Source organism: Poecilia formosa, unplaced genomic scaffold (assembly GCF_000485575.1).
Source record: "Poecilia formosa unplaced genomic scaffold, Poecilia_formosa-5.1.2 Scaffold191, whole genome shotgun sequence".
NCBI lineage: Eukaryota > Metazoa > Chordata > Actinopteri > Cyprinodontiformes > Poeciliidae > Poecilia > Poecilia formosa.
This window is the reverse complement of record NW_006800130.1, coordinates 1,105,852-1,119,608: the sequence shown is the minus strand read 5'-3', so window position 1 is coordinate 1,119,608 and position 13,757 is coordinate 1,105,852. Positions and strand designations below refer to the sequence as shown.

At 37.1% G+C, this 13,757-nt stretch overlaps 2 long non-coding RNA genes across 2 annotated transcripts; one reads left to right on the top strand and one right to left on the bottom strand.

Moving 5' to 3' along the window:
• Positions 1-286: 286 nt before the first annotated feature.
• Positions 287-2,871, bottom strand: LOC107837943 (uncharacterized). The gene is made up of 2 exons (XR_001663995.1): positions 1,854-2,871; positions 287-1,773 (listed from the first exon to the last, which is right to left on the bottom strand). It is a non-coding gene; the product is annotated as an uncharacterized LOC107837943 (long non-coding RNA).
• On the top strand, positions 2,863-7,867 carry LOC107837944 (uncharacterized). Its single transcript, XR_001663996.1, has 2 exons — positions 2,863-7,374; positions 7,406-7,867. It is a non-coding gene; the product is annotated as an uncharacterized LOC107837944 (long non-coding RNA).
• Positions 7,868-13,757: the final 5,890 nt, after the last annotated feature.

Genomic DNA, 13,757 nt, shown 5'->3' with positions numbered 1-13,757 from the left:
ATGCATTACTCTTTTGTACATCTGTGTGCTTGACTGCGTTTTTAAAAAGTAAGACAAGACACCAACTGTCTAAGATGAAGATTTATTTTGCACACCAGCAGAATGAAAAATGCATTTTATACATTTAAGATTTGATTTCTTTGTCGTTTCTAATGAAACTCCCAAACATCATCATTTCCAGACTTCACATCGAGACAGTCTTCCATTTAAAATCTATACCTACAACTATGCATTCTTTTCATGAAGTTTCTTCAAAGCAGGAAATATCAACAAACAGTTTTTTTTTTATGACACCCGATACTTACCAATATTTCCTTAAGATTTATGATCATACTGGCTAATTAAATTGTCTTGAATGTTGAAATACACGATTAAATGTTCGATCATTTGTCAAAACGTCACCAAGTGTGTCCCCTCTATATTATCGACCAAACTGCGGTTCTGTTTCGATCATGAACCACAAAAGGACCAGAAGTCGCTCCTCATCTCAACAAAATAAAGTTGGATTCAGAGTTCCGCATTTCAACTAATTCTGAAGTTATTTATTTACATTTCCATTACTTAACAGAGATCAAATTCAGAATGGCAAAAGAACAAAAACTATTATTATTATTATTATTATTATTAATTAATTATTATTATTATTATTATTCCATAACGCAAAAACAGAAATTGCGAAACACTTAAGGGTCCAAAGTTGCTTCTCTTCGATCTTCTGTCGAGACTCGCTTCAAATTTGAGGCGGCAGCAGAGCAGATTTCTGCACACACAATTCTTTTTTACACACATTAGAGACACGGTTGTTCCAACACACAGAACAAAATACTCGGCTTGTCTTTCTTCCCCTCTCTAAAGGATCAGGTACATAAAACAGACCTCCAAACAGCACTGTTCCCGTGTCCATCCCAGCATCAGAATTCTCCAACCCATGTTCTTCCTTTTTTTTTTCCTCCCCTGATTCCACTGATCTGAGCTTGAAATGCGGAGACAGCAAAGCTCTAAGCCTTCAAACGTGTGATTTTTTTCAAAAGATCTCTAGAAGCAATCTCTCCCTGCCTGACCCCTGACAGCTGCAGATCTCTTTATTTCTCTTTCTGCTGGCACTTCATTTGGTGGAAAAGCTCTCAGATTCGCACCTCTGTCAGACAGCACAAGTGTTTATTATGTGCATGCACACACACACACACACACACCCATACACACATAGAAAGTAAAAAAAAAAATCCAATGTATTGCACACCTCAAAAGCAAGATATGTATTGCATTTTATTAATCATCACGAAAAATTTTACTAAACAACAGCAAATAGGACACATATGGAGATTTATTCATTTTTATGTTTTTGCATGTTTAGGGAATTAAACAACGTTTTAGTGAAATACGTGTTCATACATTAACAAATTGTCTGATTACACGAAAATCCGAATGAGGTCAATTCGTTTATTTTCTTTCGAATTTTCAGAAACAGCCTTTCTTTTACCTTAAAACAATTAAGCCAAATCAAAATTCTTATTACATTAAAAAAACTCTGAAGCCTTACACAAAATATTGTTTATTGAAGGGACAACATCTAAAATTATTCTGCAAATATGTCTTAATGCATGAGCTGGGCAAACAGCGGTTAGATTTAAATACACTCCATCATCATAACAAAATTACCTGCATAATGGCACCTGTTCTTATTCGTGCACTTTTCTTTTTGATTGTAGCTGCTTTTTTCCGCCGATCTGCTCAGAGTTGCAGGGGCTTTTGCTTGCACGGTGCCTCCCCTCGCTGCAAAAAATGAGACCGCAGACTCTATCATTAGATCGGATGGCAAGTCTTTATGCAAAGTGTTTTGCATAATTACATACTAAAGCCAGAATAGCCACCCTCAAATTTTATGGGTCACAAAGCATCGACAATTGCCGCATTATTGTCCACCAAAGTCCAGCCCCAGCGATGACAAGGAACCGGGAGAGAGGAGAGAAGAAGTAGGGGGAAAAAAAGTAGTCTAATCTGATCTTGGAAGATTGAATTTTCATTCCAATAAAAAAAGAGGGAAAAAAGGGGGAACAGAGAAGATTATTCTCTGACAACTTGTTTACATATAGTGGTAAAGTTCAGAGGACTGACCAAGGCTGCAGGGAGTTTGATCGCTCAGTCCAAAACATTGTGCGTCATAAAATGTCTCCATTCAAACTGCTTCTTCTTTCAAATCTCCCATAAGAAACATACATGGCAAACAAATTTGAAGTCATTTGGAAGTAATTTGATTTTAGTGAGCCTTTTAGTTTAAAACTTGTGCAATTTTGGTACTGAAACACATTTTTCAATACGTACCTCAAATTTGATTTGATTTCAAATTGAATCAAATTTACCCTCTTTATCGTTTATTTTTATGATAGGAGTTTTAATCTTGCAATTGGTTATTTATTTTAGTTTATTGTTAGACCAAATATGCTTATTTTATGTTAAGTACAGAAAGAGCTTTAGAAGATCCAGCGTAGGAACAATTTTAATAAAAAATAAAGAAAAGAAAAATATATGCTAGAGGGATGAAAAGAACATTTACATATTTACAAGAAAACTAATGTCATATTTAGAGGTAAAGTCTACTTATTGGATCATATTTAATTCTGTTGGTTTCTTTAAATGCTTGCCCGGACAGTGCGGAAGTTTTGCAGGAGAATTGCTACAGTAATGATAATTTAGGATTTCATGATCGAAATTCAAAAGATAAATTAGAAGTAAAAATGTTTTGTTTTTTTAATCTAAAGTCTACTCTAAAGTCGTAATAAAGCTCGATAAATTACTATTTTGAAAGAAAGACAAAAAGAAAGAGAAGGAAAGTAAAAGAGAAACAAAGAAAGAAAGAAAAGAAAAACTAAAGAAGATGAAAGAATATAGGAAAGAAAAGAAGAAAGAAAGGAAGGAAGAAAAAACGAAACAAAACGAAATATTTGAAGATAATTGCGCTCCGTTTATCTTTTAGAGCTAAACAAATATTTGCACCTTTCACTTCATGGTCGATGTTTAAATTCCAGTCATTTATTATTTTTTTTTTTCTTGTATGCTTTAAAAACATATTAAAGTGTCTGGAATTCCAAAATCAAACTATCTCCTAGTAATGTATTAATTAAAAGAAAAACTCCAATTGAAAATATTTTCTTTGAAAAAGGAAAAAAAAAGAATAAGAAGCGGAAATCCAGATGGAGACGAAAGGAAGAAACGGTGAAAGCGCCGCTCCGGTGAAACATGCAGAACAGCGCCATCTCGCTGCAGCAGGCGGTAGCTCCTCCACATCGATTTCCTTTTCGCTCCCCACATCTCTACACACCCCTCCGCCCCCACCCATCCTATCTATCTCTGTCTCTCTTTCTCTCTCTCTTTGCGGAGACCCTCCGTGAAGATTTGTCCTCTCACAGGGTTGAGCGATTTCTCTGCGCACAGCCAGCTCTGACAGCAGCCCGCACGCCGCTGTCTTTTGGCGGCCACCACTTCTTACGTGTTATGGCTGTTCATTAGTTCGGGGTGTGGGGGGGCTGGCTTGAGTCCCCGGAGCCGCGGGTCCCGGGACCTGCAGGGGTCAGTCAGAGAGGATGGGGAGGACGGGGAGCGGAGTGGGGTTGTGGGGGTAGGGGTGGAAGGGAGGAGGGTAATTTCCCTGTAATCTAATTCAACCCCATGATCACAGTCCGACATATAGGCTTCACCGGTTCCCAAAGTGAGGTCCTGGGACGCTGCGGGGTCACTGAGGAGGGGGTGAAATAAAAATTAATTTCTCTTGAAGGTCGCGTTCGGGGTTCTGGTTGCACATTTACAGCATGCATGCATTTGTAGATGCATGCTCCCGGGTGGGTTTCAAGCTCCCCGCTGATCTCCGCTCATCTCCTGGACATAGACACTGTTGCACGAAGGCAAAAAAAAAAAAAAAAACTCATCAAACAATAGAAAATGTCAGATGTGGGGTATCTGTGGCAATTTCAAGCGGGAATGCGGGGGTTCTGCAAAGGATATCTGTTCGGCGTGTTCTTCACATGAGAAAGGTCTGAGGGAGCTGCGAATTGGAGGTGAAAGACTCCAGTCTGTATGCGGCAGGAGAGAAGCTGTTCAAACACTTATTGTCTTTATGGTATGTGGTTTAAGTGAACCGAACATGACAGGAGATATAGGCAAATACTCTGTTAAAAATAAATTGAACAAAACTCTACAAAACGTCTGCATTAAAGCTACACGATGGACTTTTTAAACCAACCAAACTCACTTTACATACAGTTGCTGCAACCCGGTTGATTTGTTAAGAAATTTAATTATTTATTTATTCATTTATTTTTGAAAGTCCTTATTTAATCACAATTAAACATTTTTATTCCACAAAACACATCAGCCAGGTTGACATGCGTTTGGTGACATCACAAAAGGTACTAAGTAATAAACTGTTATTTTAAGTAAGCTGCTGGTTTTTACTTTATTTTGCAAGTAAGTTTTTAATCAAATTTCCCCTTAAAACATGTGATCTGTAAAACATTTGCACCTCTTCTAATGTCATTGATCCAAATGCACAAAAATCAAATGCTGTTTTCGTTTCTTTAATGTGGCTTGAAAAAAAACTTTCAATTTTGAAGTCCCGTAGTGGGAAAACATATGTATTACCTAGCTGTGTTTAGATGGTCACTGGACATTTGTTAGGGAAAAGAAATTAGCCACTGACTGGGCCGTATATTTAAGACTCAAAGGCCATTTAAATGAGAGCAAGTACTGATGTTTAACAAAATGCAGACCTTAGTTGTGTTCATCTGTAGAAACAGAAGGTGTTTTCATATTACAAAGTGTTTACAAAATGCCCAAAACAAAAACTTTGTGAAATGTACTGAAACACAATTAACATGATTTGTCAAGTTTTTTTTTTTTTGTTTTTAAGTTGTTTTTTTTATTGTTGTTGTTTTGTTTTGTTTTGTTTGTTTGTTTGTTTTTTACCTGTGGAAACTTGGGAGCACATGTAGGCTGCGGATCATTGTGTGATGGAAATGATGATGAGGAAGATAATGGCAGCGAGAATGGCGACGAAGATGAGGAAGATGATAAAGAATGGAGGAGAAATAACGCGCAGGGTGTGAGTTTTATTGTTAACGCACCTTCAGTCTACCACCATCACCAGCAACATCGACTAGCATTTTGCCAAATTAATTTCACAGTTTGAGAGAGCGCTGCCAAGTGAGCCTTTTGGAACTTTCGGCAAAAATGAGACAAACGCACCCACACAGACACACGCACGCGCTCGCGCGCGCGCACACACACACACACACACACACACACACAAACGCGCGCGCTGTGCTGCGTTTTAAGGGAGGAAACCGGGCATCTTCCCTCATCGCCACAGAGACGCATAGGGGGAGATTTGCCCTGCCTGCCCATGTAATTAATGCAGAATTGATTAAACAGATATTTCCTTATGTGTTATTTTAACTCAGACCTTGCTGATGATGTCCATCCTTTTCCCACATCATGACACATCATCACCCCCATCTCCATCCATAATCATCATTTGTGGGAGACATTAAAAAGAAGCGAGATGTTTTACATGCGCGTGCACCAATAAACATGCAGCCACTTCAGCTTAACATTCACACACGGAGGCAGGTGAGCCTTCCCCCTGCGCCAAACGGCTTTAAAGTGGCGCACCTTTAAATATTCGTGTGGTTAAATACGCCTGTGTGGTTCATCTTAATAAAGTGTATCAGAATCGATACAAAATAAATGCACATTAAGTAATGCGTCAGGGTTTTGGGAGCCTTGAGGAGGGGAGGCGGATAAGGTGTGTGTGTGTGGGGGGGGGTCTAATATCCAGGACAGTGTCTGCGGTCTCTCCAACCACTCATCTCCATCTTCCCCTCCGTGTGTGATCGTAGATATTAAGACAAATCACATGGAGTGATTAAAGAAAAAAAAAATACCCTCATGTCTGTCTTAAAATAGAGCATTTGATTCCCACCCACTCTGTCTGCTTCTCTCTCAAAGTTTAGCCTTTCAGTTATAAATATATTTTTATTATTATCCCAGATTATAACAGTCACCCATTGAGTAACAGTCACTGGAAATGCACGATTTTAGTGCCTAAACAGCGAGGAGAGGTGGTTGAAAGGGGGATGCAGAAAGAACATCTAAGTAGCGACATCTCTTTATGCTTAGATGTGGTTTAAAGTTGGTTGAAGTTGATCACATGTCCTAACAAGCTTGACGTCTTTGCTTTTGAGTAAATATGTACAGGACATTTAGCATGTCCCGTACATATTTTGGAGGTTCGGAGGTTTAAGCACTATGAACTTTTTTTCTAAGCTAAAAAAAAATGCTTAAACCTCCAGAAAACAGACGTCCTTAGAAAGCCAAACGTTTAGACATGCAAATCCAAAAGCAGGGGGCGCAATGATCACCCTGGATATTCATCCGCAGCCTGTTCAGACAATTTTGTATATATGTCATTTCTTTTAATGAATATCTACTTTTGATAAATTTACGAGAGGAAAATACAAACTTTGATGGGTTACATTTATTTATTTGCCAATTTATCCTTTATTTATTCATACCTGGTGTTCAATTTCAACTCTGTCGCGCGACCTCAACCAGCACTACACTTTTAAATGATGAGAGACTTAGGTCAAAAACGTGTGTTTGAACTATGGACACTAAGTTATGTGTAGATCCAAAGAAGTAAGATTTATTTTTTTTGTTATATAAGAAAATTATAAATTGTTAAATGATCAAGAAAAAGTAACACAATGTCAGCAATTATCCTTTAGCTCCTGTCTTATTAGTATTACAGTATGAGGTAATTATTAACTTAAAATACAGCATAACTACTTTACAACAAGCAATAATAAAACATTTTACAGACCTGCTGTCAAAATAAAATAAAAACTTGACTGTTTACTGTATCAAATGATTACTGTAGGTTCTGCTGTACAGTCTGACGCTTTTATTCCAAAAATTGCTTTGGAAATGTAAAAATATTACAAGTGGCTGCAGTAAAAGGCATTTCATTGAATATATATTTAAGAACATCAACCCACATCTTCAAATACTAGGTACTGGCAACATATTTTTATCTGTCAATTATTAATATTGTAATTTAAATTACTATCTCAGATTTTAAAATACACAATAAATCTACAGCAAAAAGATATTAACAGATTATGCAGTGCATAATTGCTGATAATAGGGCAGATTCACTGTAAAAGCCTTAAACTTTAGAGTGACAGTATGTTGCTTCGACAGTCAAGTCGTTGTAAATGCAGCCTTTAATTTTCAAGACAACAACAATTATTTACAGTACATATACTAATTACGAAATAAATTGTATTTTTTTTAAATCATTTACCTTAATTTAAGTGTGTGGTGGAAATGATGATGAGGAAGATAATGGCAGCTAAGATGTCATATCAGACGGTTTTTGGTAACATGGAAGGTATGGGGGGGGAAAATCCCACATTTTAAACTACTTTAACAGCAAAATTCATAATAAAACTTCTGAAACTCTGTTACAATCGTTTTTTGGCTAATGGTGGCCCCCACATCTTTTCGCCCCCTAGTATTGCTTTTTGGTTGTGTCCCTGCGTCATGTGAGTGTGTTTGGTTTGAATGCTGGACAGGGGTTCCTGATTCTGCTCTTCGTCAATTTAATCGCTTTTTATCTCATCGTATAAAACTTAAAACGCGACTTTTCAAATATTTTTTTTTTTTAATTTTTAATTTTCAAATCAACTTGGTCATGTCGTTTCCTGTTTTTTTTTAACCTCACATAAAAACTTAACAAAATGACGCTATTCCACAGCAGCTGAACAGATAAGTTCGTCCATCACCATTTATCCGGAAATATTGAAAAAACAAAAGATTATTTCTTTGTGTGCGTATTTTTAAAAAAAAGTATACAACTTCCAAACTAGACATAAAAGAAAATCACATCATGCTACTGATTTTTTTTTTTTTATTTTTTTTTTTATTTATTTATTTACTTTTTGGGAGGGGATTAGGGGGAGCGAAATTATAACATTGAGTTAAGTTGAATATGCGACAATGCAGGTTTATTCCTGCCTACAGTTATTTTATTTTATTACAAATTCATCCAGAGTATTTGAATTTTCCTAAAGCCTTGCTCCTTCTGATCATGTGAACACTCACGGGTTCCCCTCTGCAGCCTATTTCCTGCTCCCTCCTCCATTCATATCCACACACAGAGAGAGACAGACAGACGCAGTGGGATGTAGAGTGGATGACAGGTGCTTAAAACACACATTACTTGTAAAGTTACAGCCTAATAGCAGCCGGCAGCTGCTTTCGTGGACGTGCGTGCAAGGAGGCGCTACCATCCTTTTTTTTTTCATCCATCTGCGTTAGAAGTGAGCTGAGGTCTCCGAGGTCTTGGGATATAAGCTACAGTTCCAGGCGCAGCGGGTAGATGGCACAATTTTCTTACATTTCTGAAGCGTTGCGAGCAAAGCTGAAGTGAAGGGTGTTTTATTTTAATGGTAGGGGACGGATCGGAAAGGAAAGCTTAGAATGAAGGAAAGGGAAGGAGAATCAATGATTTATTATCGCTTTGAGCAAACTTGCGGTGTAGTGATATTATTACTACGGCAAGTGGTACTGCAAAAAATAATAATACTAATAATTTAAAATTCTGCACATTAACAGAAGGAGCAGGTGTCCCAACTTGCAAAGCGTTTGACTTACGGGATTTATTGCCTCAAACAATACACTATATATGCAATAAAGCGTTTGTTGCATGGGCTAATTTGTCATAGTGATGGTGCCAAGGTGAGAATAATGCGTGTGTGTTTTCTCGCTTAACTGTTCGGGTGTCTGCATGAAAAGAGAGAGAGAGAGAGAGAGAGAGAGAGAGAGAGAGAGAGAGAAAGAGAGAGACTTGCAAACCATATCCTTATCTTATTAAACAAATATCCCCGCTAATAGACCGTGAGCTCTAAATAAGTTCTCAGCCTGGGTGTTTAAACCCCTGCAGCATCCCCACTTGCAGCCTGCAGAAGCAGCAGCTTTTCCTTCCCTCTCCTTTAGGTTGTACCAGCTCGCGTGTCACAAGTTCTCACGTCAGCCGGGAATGTAAATAAAAGTGACGTTGCAGCGAGTAACACCTCGTTAGTTTTTTGGTTCTGCGCTAATAAGTGAGCAGAAGAACAAATGATGGAGTCCCGTATAATAAAATCAGCGTCTGTCAGCCGAAATCAGTCAAGACACAGCAAAACGCACTATGCAGCCTTTTTGTTTTTTCTTTCTTCCTTTCTTTCTTTTTTTTTTTAGTTGTTGGTCTGATCTGAAAGTGAATCCGGATCTCCCCAGGACGCTTCTTCACTTTTTCTCTTCTGCTGTGGCCCCCAATTACAGGTCTGGTAGATGTGTGATGCCCACCTTTCCATGAGTTCTGCCCTATTAGCTCGTAGGTGTTTGCCATATCCTTTTTTTTTCCTTGGGGTACGTGCAAGAAAAAAAAAAAAAAGAAATCCTCCCAGATAAAATATGAATAAAAATAACATAATAATTTGCAACCAGCAAATATAAAAATGCCCAAATCTCCACTTTATTAATTTGTTGGGTTTTCTTTTTTTTATTTGAAGAAACAAATTTTTAAAAATGCGTTAAAGGAAAACAAAAACTGCTCATTGTACTCTCTGTGCAGATAAGCCAGTTAGGTTTAACCCATCAAAGTTAAGTTGAAGAAAGAATAATCAGAAAATTCAATTTCCCCCAATTAACAGTCTTGTTGCTGTGTGATGCCCACCTTTGCATGAGTTCTGCCCCATTAGCTCGTTGGCGATGCCAAATAATATTTTTCTTGGGGTACGTGCTAAGTAGAAAAAAACTATCAGAAAATTCAATTTTATAAAATTTGAAGTTTTTATTGGATGGAGGCAAATTTAAACATATCAAAAAGATATTCTGTGTGTTTTACTTGAGCATCACGTACCACAGTACATTTGTGATAGATAATGTTTTTGAGGAAACTGACAGTTTAATAAGTTTAATAAGATAGTTTTGCCTGAAAAGTCTTGCAAACCCGTTAAGTTTCTGTCCTATGTCAGAGCGTAGTTCGAGAGAAAAGATGATGTACTTAAAAAGAATGTGAACTAGAATAGAAATTCAGTATAAAAGCATATATTTAAAAAAAAAAGAAAAAAAAAAGTTTTGCTGCCTTGTATTTTTATGTGAGGTCTATTTTTTTGTTTCAATATAGCCAGAATATTTCAATTGGGTGGATAAAACGTGTTAAGATATCTACTTGAGTCTGGACTTATAAACGGGTCTTGTGCCCCAGTCCGACTGTGTGTCTAGCAACGCCCCTGTCCAGGGACATTTGGGCTGAAATGGACAGAGAAAACAGCGGGTGTGGATGAATAGCGCTCTCAGCAAAAATAAACAAAAATAAGCCCATCAGCAGCGCATCGTGATTGTCATTTTCTTCATTATCACCACCAACAAACCCGCACGCGTGGACTCACCCTGTACACACCACCAGCTGCAGAAGCTTGGCTTCAATACCAATCCTGATTAAACCTCTTTAATTCAACTTCAGGCCTAACTCCCCAAACTCAGCCAATACCACTAATAATTACATATAGGCCAAAGGGTTAGAGCATCACCGTTACACGAGTGCCTAGAGCGCAACAACCGCAACCGAAAACCACAACATTCCACAAATAAATAAAAATAAGGGTGTCTGAACGGATCAGGAGCTCCGATTGACGCGAATAAAGCCACAATAACGCAACAGCACGCAGTAAGCTGAGTATAGGAATTCATATCATTTCGTATTATTTTTTTTTTTACTCTTTCATATGACTTCCCTTATTTTGACGCTTGGCTGCAGCATAATTCAGTCTGTTAATATTTATACTTGCACACGGAGAGGTGCGAGTGTATAAAATAAAGCACAACATTGGGGGAAGCTGAGTTGGTATGTTTTCTGTATTTGAGCGGTCTCTCGTGCTACTACGATATGTTGCCTTTTCCAAAGTTTAACACAAACAAAGCATGCTTGTCTTATTCCAACAAAACAGAAGCAATGATCACATTTTTTTTGTATCGCCTTAAAGGAAAGAAGTGGATGCGCCGAGCTGGCCGCCGTTTGCCTGATTGATTAATTATTTTGTAATTCATTAATCACTTTCGCAGGGCAAAAGGGCAACATCCTGCTAGAGCAAATTGACTCCAGTACACCCCCCTCCCCAACCCCCCAACCCCACCCCACCTTCCCGTCGGCGACCACACACGCATCACGCACGCTATATATATATATATATATATATATATATATATATATATATATATATATATATATATATATATATATATATATATAAGGAAAAAAAACATGAAAAACTCTGTTTTCAAATTCATAAATTATAATTTAATACCAAGAACAAATTTACAGCAGAATGCTTGTTTACAATAAGCTAACACAAACAAACAAGAATTGTGTTCAACTATAAACTTTCACGCACACTCACATATATCACTTGCAATTAATAATAATAATAATAATGATAATCATAAAAAAAGTATCTATACGTTATCAATACCCTGCAGTCATATATTTTTATATATTTATATAAAAACGTGGGTCAGTTTAAACTGTTCATAATTACAATCATGTATCATTCTCTGGTCCATATGTGGCCACGAACAGCCAAACATCAGTGTTCAATCCCTTTCAGTTCAACCACAACATGGTGTTTGTTTTTTTTTTTTTTTCTTTTTTCTCCCTGTGTGTGTATGTGTGTGTGTGTGTGTGTGTGTGTGGGTGTGTGTGTGTGTTAAAGAAAAGCTTCAAAACAAGGACAAAACGCAGCTTCCAGACACGCACACACAGCTACGCACACACATTCTCGCACACACGCACACCACGGCACCTGTCAAAGAGCAAAGGAGCAATGACAGTAAAGTTAAAATATTTGCTCCTTTTTTCTTTTTTCAAAAGGAAAAAAAAAGAAAAGAAATAAAAGTAAAACAAAACAAAACAAATCTGCTCACCCTGTTTTGCGTCTGTAGCCTAATAATGAACGTCCTTTTCCTTTTTTTTCTCCCCTCTTTTCTGTCTCTTTAAATACAAGGGCTAGTGTGTACTGAATGCACAGATTATATCTATACAGTCAAAAAAGAAAGAGAGAATAAGAGAGAGAGATAGAGAAAACATTTACATTTATATATCAAAGGTAAAATAGGTTAGCGACCTGTGGCCATGCATTCACAGTCTAAATATACATGAAAAAGAAAACATTTTCGCAGTAATATGTATATACATTAAAAACAGAACTTTCAGTGCTACCAGCTAAAACCTGCCACTCAATTCTGAAGACGTTTGTATTACCGAGAAAGAAAGAAAAATGGCAACCACAGATTTTTTTTCTTAATCACATATACTTTGTATAAAGGAACAAACTTGTCGAAATGAACTGACCTATATTTACAAGAATACTGCCTCTAAATCAGTGTTTTGCAAGTGAAACTCGACTGAAATTAGACTGAAATCTAATTTTCTTCCGTCCCCCCTTCCCACCCTCTGAACAAGAAAAGCAAAAAAACAAAAACAAAACAAAACCAAAAAATTATGTAGGCCTACTTTTAACAAGGTTTTGATAAGAAATCACATCATGCTCTTGTCAGGCACTTAATGCTTGAAGTGAATAAAGGGTGACATTTCAGGGAGGCTTTAATAATACTGCTATTAAGCGCCGCTCTGGCCCTGCTTCAAAACTTTTATGACCCCTTGACCTCTCCAACTTCTTTTTCAACAACAAGCCGGGTTATGCTTTCTGTTGCCCTCCAGTGCTCTTGGTTTGCCTCTATAGCAGCAGGCCGTGGAGACTTGTAAATATAACAAATTTAATAAATGTTAAAAGTTTCCTTTTGAAGAAGTAATGCCTGATATTTGCAGCTGGATGAAATGGGCAGTTGGGGCGGGTTGGGGGTTGATTGAATCATGCAAGCAGATTCAATATTTCTTTCGTAAGAAAAGAAATAATAATAAAAAAAAAACAGCTCCCGTAACTTCATAATAGCACAAAATAATGAAAATATGGGTCATAAAGTTCAACACCTCCCTAGTTTTGCCCCACATTGTATTGGTCTTCCTAAGTGTATAAGTGCGCTTGCAGCATTAAGCCTATTCTCCTATTGCTGTGGTTTTAATTCTCTTTAGAACCTTTTGTTTGTTTTTTTTTATTTATTTCTTTACATTATTTCACCATTTTTAAAATAAATCATTGTCTTAAAAAATAACATCACCTGAACTACAGAAATCACATAGGCCGGTTTGTAACCAGAAAGGAGGAACAAAGAAAGTACAAAAACACAGCTATACATGGACACAGGACAAGTCATTTCAGAAAATGAATTTTTTTCCCCTTTCTTAACTTTTTTCTTTTTTTTTAACCCAATTTTTTTTTCCATTTTAAATGCACTTAATACTTAAATTTTTTTTCATAAGGATCAACAAAAAAAATCCCTTCTTTTTTTTTCCTCATTTTCTTCTTTCATTAAAAAAAATGAATAGGAGCATGTTGTTCTTGCTGAACACTGTGGGAGCTTGTATTTTGAAAGTTCAGTTGGATGTCTTAATTTTTCTTTTTTCTCTCAGAGTAGAGGGGTGGGGGTTGAATTCACAGTCATTTATGTCTTTCTTCATGAAAGCCAGCCCCGTGTAACAGCCGTTTTTAAATCCTTCCACAAAAGCAGCTATAATCAATGAATCCCCCCCCCTCCTCCCG